Source organism: Podarcis gaigeae, assembly GCF_964106915.1.
Source record: "Podarcis gaigeae genome assembly, chromosome: 4".
NCBI lineage: Eukaryota > Metazoa > Chordata > Lepidosauria > Squamata > Lacertidae > Podarcis > Podarcis gaigeae.
In genome coordinates, this window is record NC_139677.1 from 30841833 (window position 1) to 30855868 (window position 14036).

The following is a 14036-nucleotide window of genomic DNA, read 5'->3' on the forward strand; positions in this document are numbered from 1 at the left end:
TCTGGTGAAAAGCGATCTGTGAATATTGGAAATAAATACATAAATGTGAAGAGAATACTATTTATAAAGTTTACCAGCATGCAAATGTAGAACAGAAGTGCTAATAACCATTGTCTGGAAATATCTCCTATTCATCGCAACAGATTCTGCAAACCATACGGCAGCCTCTGCAGAGAATATAGCCTAGATGGAGAATATAAAGGGTGTGGGTGTAGAAACTATCCTACAGTAGAAAGTGAAAATTTTGCCCTGCCCACTTTTGTCTCTGGCTATCCCCACCTGGGGACACGGGTGGCGCTGTGGGTAAAACCTCAGCGCCTAGGACTTGCCGATTGCATGGTCGGCGGTTTGAATCCCCGCGGCAGGGTGCGCTCCCGTCGTTTGGTCCCAGCGCCTGCCAACCTAGCAGTTCGAAAGCACCCCTAAGTGCAAGTAGATAAATAGGGACCGCTTTATAGCGGGAAGGTAAACGGCGTTCCGTGTGCTGCGCTGGCTCGCCAGAGTAGCTTCGTCACGCTGGCCACGTGACCCGGAAGTGTCTCCGGACAGCGCTGGCTCCCGGCCTATAGAGTGAGATGAGCGCACAACCCTAGAGTCTGTCAAGACTCGCCCGTACGGGCAGGGGTACCTTTACCTTATGCCCACCATTACCATGTGGACCCCAGAAGGTTGCCTGTAAGGTAATGTGGCCCTCAGACTGAAAAGTTTCCCCTCTCTGACGTAAGATGTTGCGATATATGGAAGCCCCACATGAAACACTCAGGAGTCATGCTACAATTTAAGTAAGGCTATGTTCCAATTGCAGTCTTGCATCATCCAGGAATCAGCATACACAGGTGGGATTACATACAGGTGAGAAGGCTGTGTGGGGAAGTCAAACATACCTCTTTATACTAACCGGCTATAGACCAATTTGGCAACGCCCCATGTCTCATGTTCATAGGAGCCAACTTCAAGGGGCCGAGGAGTCTTCAGCCTCCTCTATAAAATATTTGAGGGCCTCCCACAAAGTAGATAGGCACTGGCTTTCAAATAGGGTGTGTGCACGGCATCATGTGATTAATTATTTGGGGCTGAGTTTACCGGGGGGTTCCCCCCTCAATATTTTATTCAAATTGGCACCTCTGCTCATGTTGCTGATTCACAATTCAGCGTGGGACCAATTCAGCATCAGCCTTTATGCGCCGCTCAAGACCATTCTCTGAGTCACTTCTGGAGTGGCGCCCTTCATGTTAAGGATTTCTATACTTATTTCCAATGTATCTCCTGCAGCAAGGTTAGGTATTCCAGGTCAGTTTGGTAAATGTTAAATAGTTAAAACCCATTTGGTCTCAAGAAGCTTCTATGGCTTTAACAAGGCTACTCCTGAATAAAATTAAAGGTAAAGGGACCCCTGACCATTAGGTCCAGTCATGGCTGACTCTGGGGTTGCGGCACTCATCTCGCTTTATTGACTGAGGGAGCCAGCATACAGCTTCCAGGTCATGTGGCCAGCATGACTAAGCCGCTTCTGGCGAACCAGTGCAGCGCACGGAAACTTCCCGCCGGAGCGATACCTATTTATCTACTTGCACTTTGATGTGCTTTCAAACAGCAAGGTTGGCAGGAGCAGGAACCAAGCAACGGGAGCTCACCACATTGTGGGGATTCAAACCACCGACCTTCTGATCAGCAAGCCCTAGGCTCTGTGGTTTAACCCACAGCGCCACCCGCGTCCCTTACTCCTGAATAGACGGGTTTTAATATAATGGGACCCACATACAGTGATTTTCCTAAGATCTCAAAGTGTTGAGCCTCAAAAGAATTTTTAAGACAGGCCAGTATTGTTCTCCCAATAGCACAGATGGGGTGCTGAGGGTAAGTATTAGTAGCTGAGTTCAAGGCTCAGCATAGATTTCATAGTGCAAACCCTAACAAGGAATGTGGAAGCTGTGGCCCTCCAGATGTTGTTGGGCTACAATTTCCATCATCCTTAACTCCTGGGGCTGATGGGAGTTGGAGTCCCACAACACCGAGGCATCCCAAATCTAAACTTGACCTTGAGCTCCGGTCAATCTCTCATGCCCGATTAAAAACATTTAAAACCTTGGCTGTGCCAAATGTGCATTTATTTTATTTTCCTTATATTTAATTTCCTCCCACACTTACTGATTTTATACAGATACACATCACAGTTTCTTTTGTTCCCAAAGTTAATTGGTTCCTCTCAGTGGACATTGAAAATAATTAATTAAACTGAAGATCTGCAAGCTTAAAATACCTCTCAAATTCAAAGAGACCACTTTTAAATGGCCAGCTTTCTCTTGAATACCTCCCAACTGCAGATCTCATAATGCATTTTTTCTGGAGTTGCGTCAAATCAGGTCTCTTTTAATGTGTGCCAAGTGCAGCCATGGGATTGGATCTCACAACATCTTTTTCTTTTTCACTTCAAAGCAGCTGTCTGAGGCTACAGATTTAATCAGGAAGCGGTGTTGATGTGTTTGGGAGGGAGGGGTGAACATATTTCCATCATGCCATTTTCCTATTCAAATCGCCCCCCATAACTGATGTCAGCTCTACTGGGGGGAAAGGTCAAGTACAATACACATAACTGTCTCTTTACCTCCAAGAAGCTAATAGGTTTTGGGAACAGGGGGGGGGGACGACGACCATTGGGCAACAGTAATAAATAGTAAGGGAAAAGGTTAAATTGTTGCTTGATCAAATTAGCACTCCCAGACAGCTCTGGAGTTAAAAAAAGGAAGCTGGAAGATCCAGTCATGTATTGCCAGCATCACCTGTAATATCTGTTTGGCACTCATGTGACGCTAAATTCAAATGCCTTGAAGCAAGTTGCAATAAATAAATAAATGGGCAATCTGATTTGTGCAACAGTAACCAGTCCAGGTGTCTCTGAAAACACAACTGAGTGGCAGTGAAGGATTTGGGGGTGAAAGGGACACATGCTTCTATGTCTGGTACCAAATACAAAAAAAAGTGTGGTGATCACACAGGGTCTCCGGACGTTTGACGGTCTATTGATCCCTGTGCCACCACTGTGCTTGCTTCCCCGCTGCCACCAACCCGTTACTCTCAGGTACACACTGAATCCAGACAGTTGTTAAAATTGAACCAAATAAACAAGTTTATTTTATAAACATTAACAAGTTTATGGTTTCTCAGATAATATTCCTGTCAGTATCTTAACTTTAGTTTCTTTACCGGCCTATACCTTCCTAATACCTTCTGACTGATTATCTCAACTGTTTGACTGACTCCTCTTAACAGATTCCCTCACTCTCCCACATCAGACTAGCCCAACCCACAGACTTATCCTGTCTCTTCTCTAACTCTAGACTGACTTCTCAACCCCCCCTAACTCTAACTCTAACTCCTCCCCTTGTGTTCCCATTGGTTAGTCATTTTACAATTAGTTAACCCTTTCCTTATGAACCCAGTATGATGTCACACACCTAGGAGGGCAAACACCACAACAACCAACACCATTGGCTTATTATGCTTAAGACTTCCCATTTCTAGAGCACATTTCAAGCAGGTAGAGGTTTGAGGGAAGGGTGCAGATGGGGCAGTAGACAAGGACAAAAACTCGAGACCTAGAAATGTAGAAAAGAAAGAAGGGAATGGAAATTAAGTATGGCTGTTGCCCATATACATGCTTCTACCATTTGTTGGGCATTTCACTACCTGCCCATAAAGCTTGTAAAATGCATTAGTTTCCTAAAAGCCCGAAACATTTCCTGAAGTTGGAATCCAGTAATTGCATCCCTGTTCTAAAATTTCGCTTTGCCAGCTTGTAAACGCTTAGCAGTTCTTTAGGTGTAGCTTCCACCCCAATCTCTGAGCACAGCAATATTCCAGGGGTTCCAAGTTCATGTTTCCTTTTGGAAATGAGGCATAGCAGAGACGGTGGTGTCTTTATGATATACAGTTTATTTACACATTTACACAACCTGAGCCTATGCTGGAGGGGTTCACAATAATACACACCATGAGGTTCTTGCTTTTCCCATGGCCTCATTCTTGGCTGCCAGCAGAAATCAACCATGGCCCTCTGGCCTTCTGCTCCAGAGTTATTACTGCTTGCTAGCAATAATAATAATAATAATAATTTTATTGTTTATACCCCGCCCATCTGGCTGGGTTTCCCCAGCCACTCTGGGCGGCTTACAGCAAATTTAAAAACACAATAAAAGCATCAAACATTAAAAACCTCCCGATACAGAGCTACCTTATGTTTTCTAAAAGTTGTGTAATTCTTTATCTCCTTGACATCTGAAGGGAGGGTGTTCCACAGGGAGGGCGCCACTACCAAGAAGGCCCCTGCCTGGTTCCCTGTAACTTTGCTTCTCACAGTGAAGGAACCAGCAGAAGACCCTCAGAGTCCGAGCTGAGTGATGGGGGTGGAGATGCTCCTTCAGGTATACTTGGCCATGGCCATTTAGGGCTTTAAAGGTCAGCACCAACACTTTGAATTGTGCTCGGAAATGTACTGGGAGCCAGTGAAGATCCTTTAGGACCGGTGTTATATGGTCCCGGCGTCTACTCCCAGTCACCAGTCTAGCTGCCACATTCTGGATTAGCTGTAGAGTCTGAGTCACCTTGAAAGGTAGCCCCACGTAGAGTGCACTGCAGTAGTCCAAGCAGGAGCTAACCAGGGTATGCCCCACTCTGGCGAGATAGTCTGCAGGCAAGTAGGGTCTCAACCTGCATACCAGATGGAGCTGGTAAACAGCTGCCATGGACACAGATTTGAGCTGAGCCTCCATGGACAGCTGTGAGTCCAAAATGACTCCCAGGCTGCAGACCTGGTCTTTTAGGGGCATGGTTGCTGCATTTAACCTACTGCAACTATTTCTCACATTCTGAAAACAACAACTCTCCTTCCAACCCTAAAACTCTCCTCCCTTTGTCTTTCTGACAACTCATCTTTAGCGGGCCATTACCAGTCTGACCCCCTGCTTGTATTTTAACATTCTAAATTCAGTGTCTTTCACCCTGGAATTATAAGGGGGCTCCAGGACTTAGAAGGGGAGTCCAGACTCACCTCAAACTCATAACAATACATGCAAACAAAAAATGTGTTGGATCAGAATGCCATCTTTCTTCACATTTCAATGAAATGTCATATAATTAGATTTCTTTTCATATATAAATAGTCTGTTATGCATGGCTAAGGTCACTTCCAGGTGACCTGTTTATTAAGCATTCATCCTGATTTATTTGTTGAATGTAGGGAGGCTAGATAAATGTTGGCTATCATGCATTCGTGCTGATTTCATTTTGGGGAAGTTAGATGATCAAACATTATCTCAGAATTTCTAATTCATTTTCCTGTCGCTTCTCACAAAAAGTCTAAAATGGGTGGGTGGTTTTTTTTTGGGGGGGGGGACACAATTTGGTTGGCCAACAGCACAAAACCAGTTTAGTTCTGCAACCTGAATTTGTCAGTATGTGACTGAATCTCACCTGAAAATGGTGACAGTCTGGAATCCTAAACTGAATACAAATGCTTCCCATTTAATAGAATGGGTTAACAATACAATGTTGTTAATTTGCATCTGGATATTTCCTGGGAAAATAAAGAGTTTTCATCTGGTGACATGCACTAAGTGGCATTTGGTAAAAGCAGCAGAAAGATATCTCAGCTGAGTAGAATTTTAACTGTCTCCAGAATATCAAGCAGGATAAACATGCCCTCCACACAGATGCTCCCCTATAATTACAGTACAGCAAATCCTCCAATCTGACTTTGGCCCAGTGGTTTGATTTCTGCTCCACTTGATGAATTTCGTACAAGACTAGTATAGACATTGGATAGACTAGTACAATTATATGTCTGAGAAGCATTGCTAAAAACACACTGAGCTCTAGGATAAACGAGAGTGGGGTAAACGAAGGGCAGTTTTCTTGACCTGCTGCAATTATGTGAAGGTCACAAAAGCAACTCGCTGCCTTTTCTTTTTTTTGCAGACATAGCTGCTTTGGTGTTTATAATCACTGCTGATTTCTCCAGATCAAGGGCAATAGAGCCTTACTGCATATTGCATTCTTAACACTGGGGACTGGGGAGTTAAATATATGTGTAGAAAAGCTTCTTTTCCCATCTTCCAGTCAATGCCTTGTTAGATTTAGCATATATTCACAGGATGCTAATGCGGAGAATTATCTTACCAGAGGCTTTCTGAGGACGTATCTTCTACGTTAACAGCAATTGCTTCCTGATAATTTTCCCGTTTAGAGATGTAGCGAAAAGAGAAGAAGAAAAAGTAATCATACCAACAAAGCAACCTGTTTAGAGTTGGTCTCATTTCTAATAGTCTGGCTTGCAGTGCAGTCCTTTCTTTAGTACTTCTGAGAAGCAGCGCTCTCGAGAGCCTGAAGGTGAAAGATCTTTCTGTGTTACAAACACACAAAAGAGGAAGTGGAGAAGTCGGGAGTGAAAGGGAAAAAATAAATTGCACAAATAAAGATATGGACTAGAATGCAGTGACTGCAATATCCACCTGGCAACATACTCATTCGTCTATATAAATACTTGCACAGAGAAATGTATAGACACATAACACCTGTAGCCATACAAGTATTTCAGTTTGTCACAATTTGAAGATGTTGCTGCTGAAGTCTACTAAGTCTGCACTCAAAGGGTTCAGGAAGCAATAATGCAAACACACAAATTCTAATACAGAGATCAGTCTGCATTTGGACCCAACTTTTCCTATTCATTGGGACTCGGGTGGCGCACTGGTCTAAACCACAGCGCCTAGGGCTTGCCGATCAGAAGTTTGGCGGTTCGAATCCCCATGACAGGGTGAGCTCCCGTTGCTCGGTCCCTGCTCCTGCCAACCTAGCAGTTTGAAAGCACATCAAAGTGCAAGTAAATAAATGGGCACCGCTCCAGCAGGAAGGTAAACGGTGTTTCCGTGCGCTGCTCTGGTTCGCCAGAAGCGGCTTAGTCATGCTGGCCACATGACGCCGGCTCCCTCGGCCAATAAAGCGAGATGAGCGCCACAATCCCAGAGTCGCCCCCAACTGGACCTAATGGTAAGGGGTTCCTTTACCTTTACCTATCTCCTATTCATTGCAGAGATCCCATTGGAAAGAACCAACTGGCCATGCAGAAAGGAAGACCAATAGGCAAAATAAAAAGCAAATACTTATGTGTGATGATCATGCAAGTGTCTAACAGTGATCTTAGGCATGCATGTTGATGATTTGATCATACAGTACAGTTATCCCAAGTGAAGTACTGCAGATAGCAAGTGCTGTCTCTGTCACCTTTGATAATTTCAAAGCAAGGACTTAGTAAGAAAGGGCTTTTTCTTTCTTTTTGGTGCCCAGGTTCAGCTCCTGAACATTTAGTAAGATGGCTGATGTGTATGGGAAGATCCTGGTTTAAAAAGAGGTAAGAATTCTCTTAGCTCCAGACAGTATATTCCTCACACCCTGTGACATGACTTCTGGGCAGATAAACAGGAAAGCAGAATGGAAATAACTTGCCTGCTTCTTACTTCTTCACACAATCATTCCTTTTGCTGAGCTGAATTTCAGACTTTAGGAGGGTTTGGGCTTTGGGCACCTAAAGTAAGAAGCATCCAAATAAGAAGTCCAGTTTTCATGACATGCCCAACATCTGTCAGACGTTAAGGCGCAGAGGACTCTTGCAATTATTTCCGCAACAAACTAATACGGCTACACAATCTCTGGAAGCTGCAGAATGGGTGCATACTGAACCTTCAGATTACCATTTAATTCCAATCTGAATGATGCAGGGATCCACATTTGACTCATATTTATATCACAACATCCTCAGAACACACTATTCGGCCACACAGATCCAAGGTATGTCTTAAGATCCATGCACATTCTATGCTGAAGTTGCATGTGCTTTGCTGCAAACACACTGGTGTTTGCCAACATGTACTGTGGCAATGTAAAGTAGGAAGAAAAAACAGTTGTGAAAACATGTCAGTCAGTATGAAGTCACATCCCAAACCACAACCCTAGTATGTTTTCAAATGTCTACACTTTCCATGAGCCTTGCTCAGGTGTTCTGAATTTGTCAATAATCCCGACTGGATTGATATGAAAGTCTGATCAGAGTCTACTCAGCTACACACAAAGAGAGAAACTATGCTGCCAGTACAGTTGTTGTTGGTGATGTTCAACAAGTATACAACTCTGACAAAAGAAAAAGAGTAAACACAAAACAAAACAAAAATACAACCACGGACATGAAAGGAATACATATCATTTTTACAGTACTGAGTCTATATATGGTACACTTTTTAATAGACATTCAATGAAAGAGCACTAGCATCTAATTGTAAACATACAGGCAAGATTAAGTCATGGTTGGAAAAAGTAAAACAGAAAAAATACTAGTTAAAGGTGCTTGCAAAAAAAAATCATAATTTGTAGGGGACGATAATAATATGTGGATTACTATTAAGATATGTCCACCAAATGCACCTGTGCAATTTTTAAGGCTTTATTAGGGTCCAAATTTAGACTTTCAGATCAACAGACAGCGGCTGTAACTAGGCACAGAAATAATGACATTCTTCTCCCCCTTTTCCTTGCCGATTATGAGTGCTTGTTGGTAGGTGTTTATTGTGGGATCAATGCTGCTGCTCACATGGGCACGTTTTTCACAGCGCCCACACAATGCCATTGCCATCAACATGCCAGCCTGCATTCTCCCTCTTCCATTTAATCTGGATTCCCTCTTTCCATGGAAAACCCAGTAATTAAAATAAATAAATCAAAACCTGTAACCAACAGCCCCTTTGCAACATCTACACGACCCTTTTGCTATTATTAAGCCCCCCCCCCAACCCTGGAAGTGTTCTTTTATTAGCCATTAGCATTCAAAACGTCTGGACAGGGCCAGTCCTACTATAAGGCTGCCTCAGGTGTCTAATTTGTGCTGTCCTGAAATGCAGGACATCATTAGCTATTCAGTTTAACTCTCTCTCTGTGTGTGTACAGTGGTACCTTGGGTTAAGTACTTAATCCGTTCTGGAGGTCCTTTCTTAACCCGAAACTGTTCTTAACCTGAAGCACCACTTTAGCTAATGGGGCTTCCCACTGCTGCCGCACCGCCAGAGCACGATTTTTGTTCTCATCCTGAAGCAAAGTTCTTAACCCGAAGTACTATTTCTGGGTTAGTGGAGTCTGTAACCTGAAGCGTATGTAACCCGAGGTACCACTGTATATGTATATGTATATGTATATATACAGTGCTTTTTTTCCTAAAAAAATGTTTACGGGTATTCTCATTTTGACTCAAGAAAATCACCATTTTATAGTTCAAATTGGGAAAAAGAAATACAGTAATTGGACAAAAGTACAAAGATTCACAAAATGTTTTGGGGTATTCGTACCCCTGTGTACCCCCAGAAAAAGCGCTGGATATATATGTGTGTGTGTGTACCAAAAAACTCCAGGGAGAGGCACTTGAAGGGTTCTTTGCCTCTGGCTCCAAAATGACTTAGGGCCATGGCTCGCGGAGGGTGGGCAACCATTTGCCGCTGTGCTTCAGGCGGCAAAAAATATTGAGGGGGGGGGGCGCATCTCACAAGGAACCCAAGCGACGTCGCCGCAGCTGCGCGCGTCAATTTGGTCTCTCCCGTCCCACCTGGGCATATTGGAGTCCGTTCCCCTCAGCCCCAACTTGCAGATGACTTTTGAGGGAGAAGCTGCTCGCTAAGCCTTGGGCGCGAGTTGTGCCGCGGGAGACCATATGAGTGCGGCGCGGGAGAGGGAGAGACACAGCGAGCAGTAGCAGCGGGTGCGCGCGCACACACCCCCCCCCAGAGACCACCGGCAGCATCCCCCAGTTTCGAGCGAGGAGCCCCACCCGGGCGCTCGCTCGCTCTTTCTCTCTCTCCCTGTGCGCAAAGGGGTTGCCCGCCTGCGTCCAAGTCTCCTCGGCCGCCCTTTCCCTCGAACAATGAGCAGGGGCCGCGCGCGCCACCACCCACCCCTCCCCTCCTCTCCAGTCCCTCACCGCTTCCCTCCCGCCCACAGCCCGGGACTAGGAGCCGGCGGAAGCAGCAGCAGCAGCAGCTGCGGCAGTTCCCACCCCTCAGCAGCTACACAGAGACACCGGCAGCAGCAGCAGCAGCAGCAAGACACGGCAACGGCGCCGGGTTTGGTTCAGTATGTCCACCACCGCTCGGCGCCGGCGGCGACCGAGGCTTGCAGCGGCCAGCCGGCAGCAGCAGCAGCGGCTTAGCTTCCCGGGTCTTTAGCTTGACCCTCTGCCTCCGCCGCCTCCTTCTCCTGAGGTAGGGGAGGCAATGGTAATGAACTGACCCGGCGGCAGCGGCCAACAACCCACCCTTCTTCTGCGCTCCCCACTCACGGTAAGGAGCGGCGAGGGAAGCGCGCGCTTTTCTCACCCTGCCGCCCCCACACACAAACACCCGCCGTCACGGGAGGCGGCGAAGTGAAGTCGACCCAGTCACAACAAAACAGCAACAACCAACACAATATTTTCCAAAGGGGTCGAGGGAGAGAGAGGCGCTGCTCTTTGCCGAGGGAAGGAGAGGCAGGCAGGAGCGCGCGCGCGCGCGGTGGAGCCACACAGCGTGCAACCTTCACGGCCATGTGCAAGGAGGGGAAAAGGCGTGGGGGGGGGGGAGCCGGGGTCAGAAGCGGGAGTCGCCCAGGCAAGGGAGCTGTTTTTTTTTGGGTGGGGGGGTGGGGACTAATAATGCAGTGCCACTGAAGTGGGGAGGGCGTGGGAGATAGGAGGAGTTGACAGTTGGGCGGCTGGCAGGCAGCAGGAGGAGCTGGGGGAGGGGGCTGCCTGCGTGTGTATTGGGGGGGGGGGAGAGAAGCTGGTTGGCGCGTGCATTAAAAGGACCCGACTCCCCCCCCCCCGCCAGTTTCCCTCGAGGAGCAGCGAAGGAGATCTGCTGTCTAAAGCGAAGCTTCGGTTGCTGCTGGGTCTTTGAGGAATTCCTAGAATGTGGTACGTTGCTGGGTTTTCTTTCTGCACACCCCTCCCCTCCGTGTGTGTGTGTGTGTGTATCTCTATATGTGCACGCGAGAATTCTTCGCCAAAGGGAAAGGCGTTCTTTTTTTACCCCCCCCCCCCCGCTAATGAGGGAGATGCTGCCTTTCTTTCCCCCCCAAATGGAACATCGCCGCACGGGCTTGGCAACAGCAGCACCGGAGCGAGCGAAGTGGCCCCCGGCGCAGCGAGCACACACACTCTTCTCTCACACCGAGATTGTGGCAGCTTGCAAAGTGCGTGGGAGATCAGAAGTATTTTGCCCTCTGGCTCTTCGAAGAGAAGTGCGGCCGTTTCTTTCTTCCTCTCTCTCTCTCTCTTTTAATAACCCGGCGCTTTTGTGTGCAGGGAAACGCAAGCCTCATTCAAGGAACGGGCTAAGTTGTCCTGCAAATCTCCCAGAGCTTCAGTGATCTTGAACATGAGAACCGGAGGAAGCCGAGATTGGTTCGACTCCTAATCCCTCTCGTATACATGCAATTTGAGGAGTGTGTGTGTGTGTGTGTGTGTTGTTGTTGTCGTCGTCGTCGTCGTCGTCTTTGTTGAGATCAGTTCCTAAACTATTTTATTTATTTATTTTTTCTAATGTTTAGTAGAGCCCAGCCTTTTTGTGTTTTGTTTCCAGACTTCTGCGGCTTACAGTAGGCAGTGTGGTTATTTATTTATTTATTTATTTAGTGAGACTTGGCTGTTCAAAGAGTTGAATAGATATGTTTAGAGAAGCAGTGCTTTCCAAGAATTTAAATGAGGTCTTTTTTTTTTTTTTTTAATGGCTTTCCAGGACTTTTCTATTAGCTCTCGTTGTTTTCTCTGGCTGACCTTTCGGTAGTTTAGCAACTGCATTGAATTTTAAGACAGAAGTATATGGTCACACAAACATTTTGTTGTGCGTCTTTTGTTTGTTTTTCTGTGCAACTGGAAATATTTATCACAATCACCATGGTGGGAAATATTTGCATTTAACAATATGATTTACAGTTATAATAAAAACAATAACAATATGCTCTAATACCAGCTTTTCCTTCAATCAGATGTTTTGTGTTTTCATAAAGTGTTTATGTGTTTTAGAATGGTATAGTCGAATTACAAGGACAGAAATTATTTAGATTGCGAGCCTTGTTACTTACATGCTTATGATTGCACTGAGGTCACAGGTTACATGAGTGTTCACATGTTTCACTGAACACAGAGACATACTGTCTCCACACATGTACAAGTGTTTGTTCATTTGCACAGTTAGACTGATATGTACAGAGACTGTGCACTGGTTGAATATAGCATGTGAATTGCTGAATGAGTGTGCAGCTTAACTATCTCTGTATTTGTACATTGGATGTCCATCTAGACATGTTTACTCAAAAGTAAGCCCCATTGAATTCAATGATCTTTACTTCCAGCCATAGTTTCTGATTTCAAGCATTTGCACTTCAATCCTAAACACTTTGACTTTGAAGCAGTTTCTATTGATGTGAGTAGTTTTGTTGAGAATACATTATATGGAAAGAAGCTTCCCTGAAATTAATGGGTTTCATTGCAAGTGAAACTACTCAGGTTTTAAGGCTCAGTTAGCACCTTGGGGGGTATCTCTGTGTGTAAAATTAAACCAGGATTTCTTCCAAGAAGAACCATTGCACTGTTGCTTTTTAATAGTTGAAGAAAATAGCTCAGATAATTTTTGAGGAATCATTTCAAGTGACGGGGGAAAGTGTATTCTAATTTTAGAACTGAACTCTTTTTCTTTTTCAAGAAAATGCCAATCACTTCACTAAAATGCCTGGGAGTTTAAAGTTGAAATTGGACATGGAAATAGCTAGTACTCAGCAGAAGTGCTTTGAATCTTCAGAGAAGATTTGCCATGATTGGGGCTGAGTTAAAGAACCTGTAGAAAAATCACATGCTGTGAATGTGTGGACTACTTTGCAAGAGGTTTTCCCCTCAGAGCTCATAAACCGCACAACTAAGGGAAACTGTGTGATGCATGCATGAATGGTAAGATTTCATTGTGTAGCATTGCACTGCAAGTTAGGAATGGAAGTCATTCTGCGCAGTATCTGGATGTGCAGACGAGATATGAGCTGTAAATACACTTGGGTGCATCTGCATTTCTATCCTACCTTTCCTCTCGGGAGCTCAAGGTACAGTGTAAATGGTCCTCCCTTCCTTTTATTCTCACAGCAACCCTGGGAGGTAGGCTAGGCTGAGAAACAAGAGGTCCAAGTCACCCACTGGATGGCTCAGTATGGATTTGAAACTGGGTGTTCCAAGTCTTAAACGTTAGACTACGTTCTACAGATGTAGGTAGCCCTGGTCTATATTAAAGATGGTTGATGGGAGCAACTGTATAATTTTGGTATAAAAGTTTGGGTCAGAGCTTCGAGATAGGAGGTCTTAGATTCGATAAACTTTGTAGGAGAAAGCCCTATGAACCTTTTGATCATACACAGTTTATGATATTTGCATTTCTCCCAGTAGTTCCACATACAGTGGTACCTTGGGTTACATACGCTTCAGGTTACATAGGCTAACCCAGGAATAGTACCTCGGGTTAAGAACTTTGCTTCAGGATGAGAACAGAAATCGTGCTCTGGTGGCGCGGCAGCAGCAGGAGGCCCCATTACCTAAAGTGGTGCTTCAGGTTAAGAACAGTTTCAGGTTAAGAACGGACCTCTGGAACGAATTAAGTACTTAACCCGAGGTACCACTGTATATGGAAAGCAAATTTATAAGATGTGTGAACTGTCGAATCTTATGTTTCAGAATTTCTGTGAACTTGAGGTAGAAGACCTGTGAGATTCCTTATCAGTATCATGAATCGCCCACCCACCCAATAAATATAGTATTAGAGCCTATAGCATTGTGAGATAATATCAAGGTCAGGTTGCACATCAAGACGATTGTTGTCATATATGTACTTCCATTTTATGAATGTTGTTTACCAGTAATAATGGCATCTTTATGCATTTGCATGGATGCATGTTGCTTCTGGAAGTATACACGATGCATTTGCTTATGC

General features: G+C 45.1%; 1 protein-coding gene across 6 annotated transcripts in view; it reads left to right on the plus strand.

Moving 5' to 3' along the window:
• The first annotated feature begins 9807 nt into the window (after positions 1–9807).
• ST6GAL2 (ST6 beta-galactoside alpha-2,6-sialyltransferase 2) overlaps positions 9808–14036 on the plus strand; it is an 82333-nt gene continuing 78104 nt past the window's right edge. For 2 of the 6 annotated variants that reach the window (XM_083735577.1, XM_083735567.1), the window contains exon 1: positions 9808–10370. The gene's annotated coding sequence lies outside the window, so the exon portion shown is untranslated. Of the gene's footprint in view, positions 10371–10895; positions 10982–11173; positions 11260–14036 lie in introns of those variants that run through there. The other 4 variants (XM_083735571.1, XM_083735572.1, XM_083735569.1 and 1 more) reach the window with 4 other exon arrangements.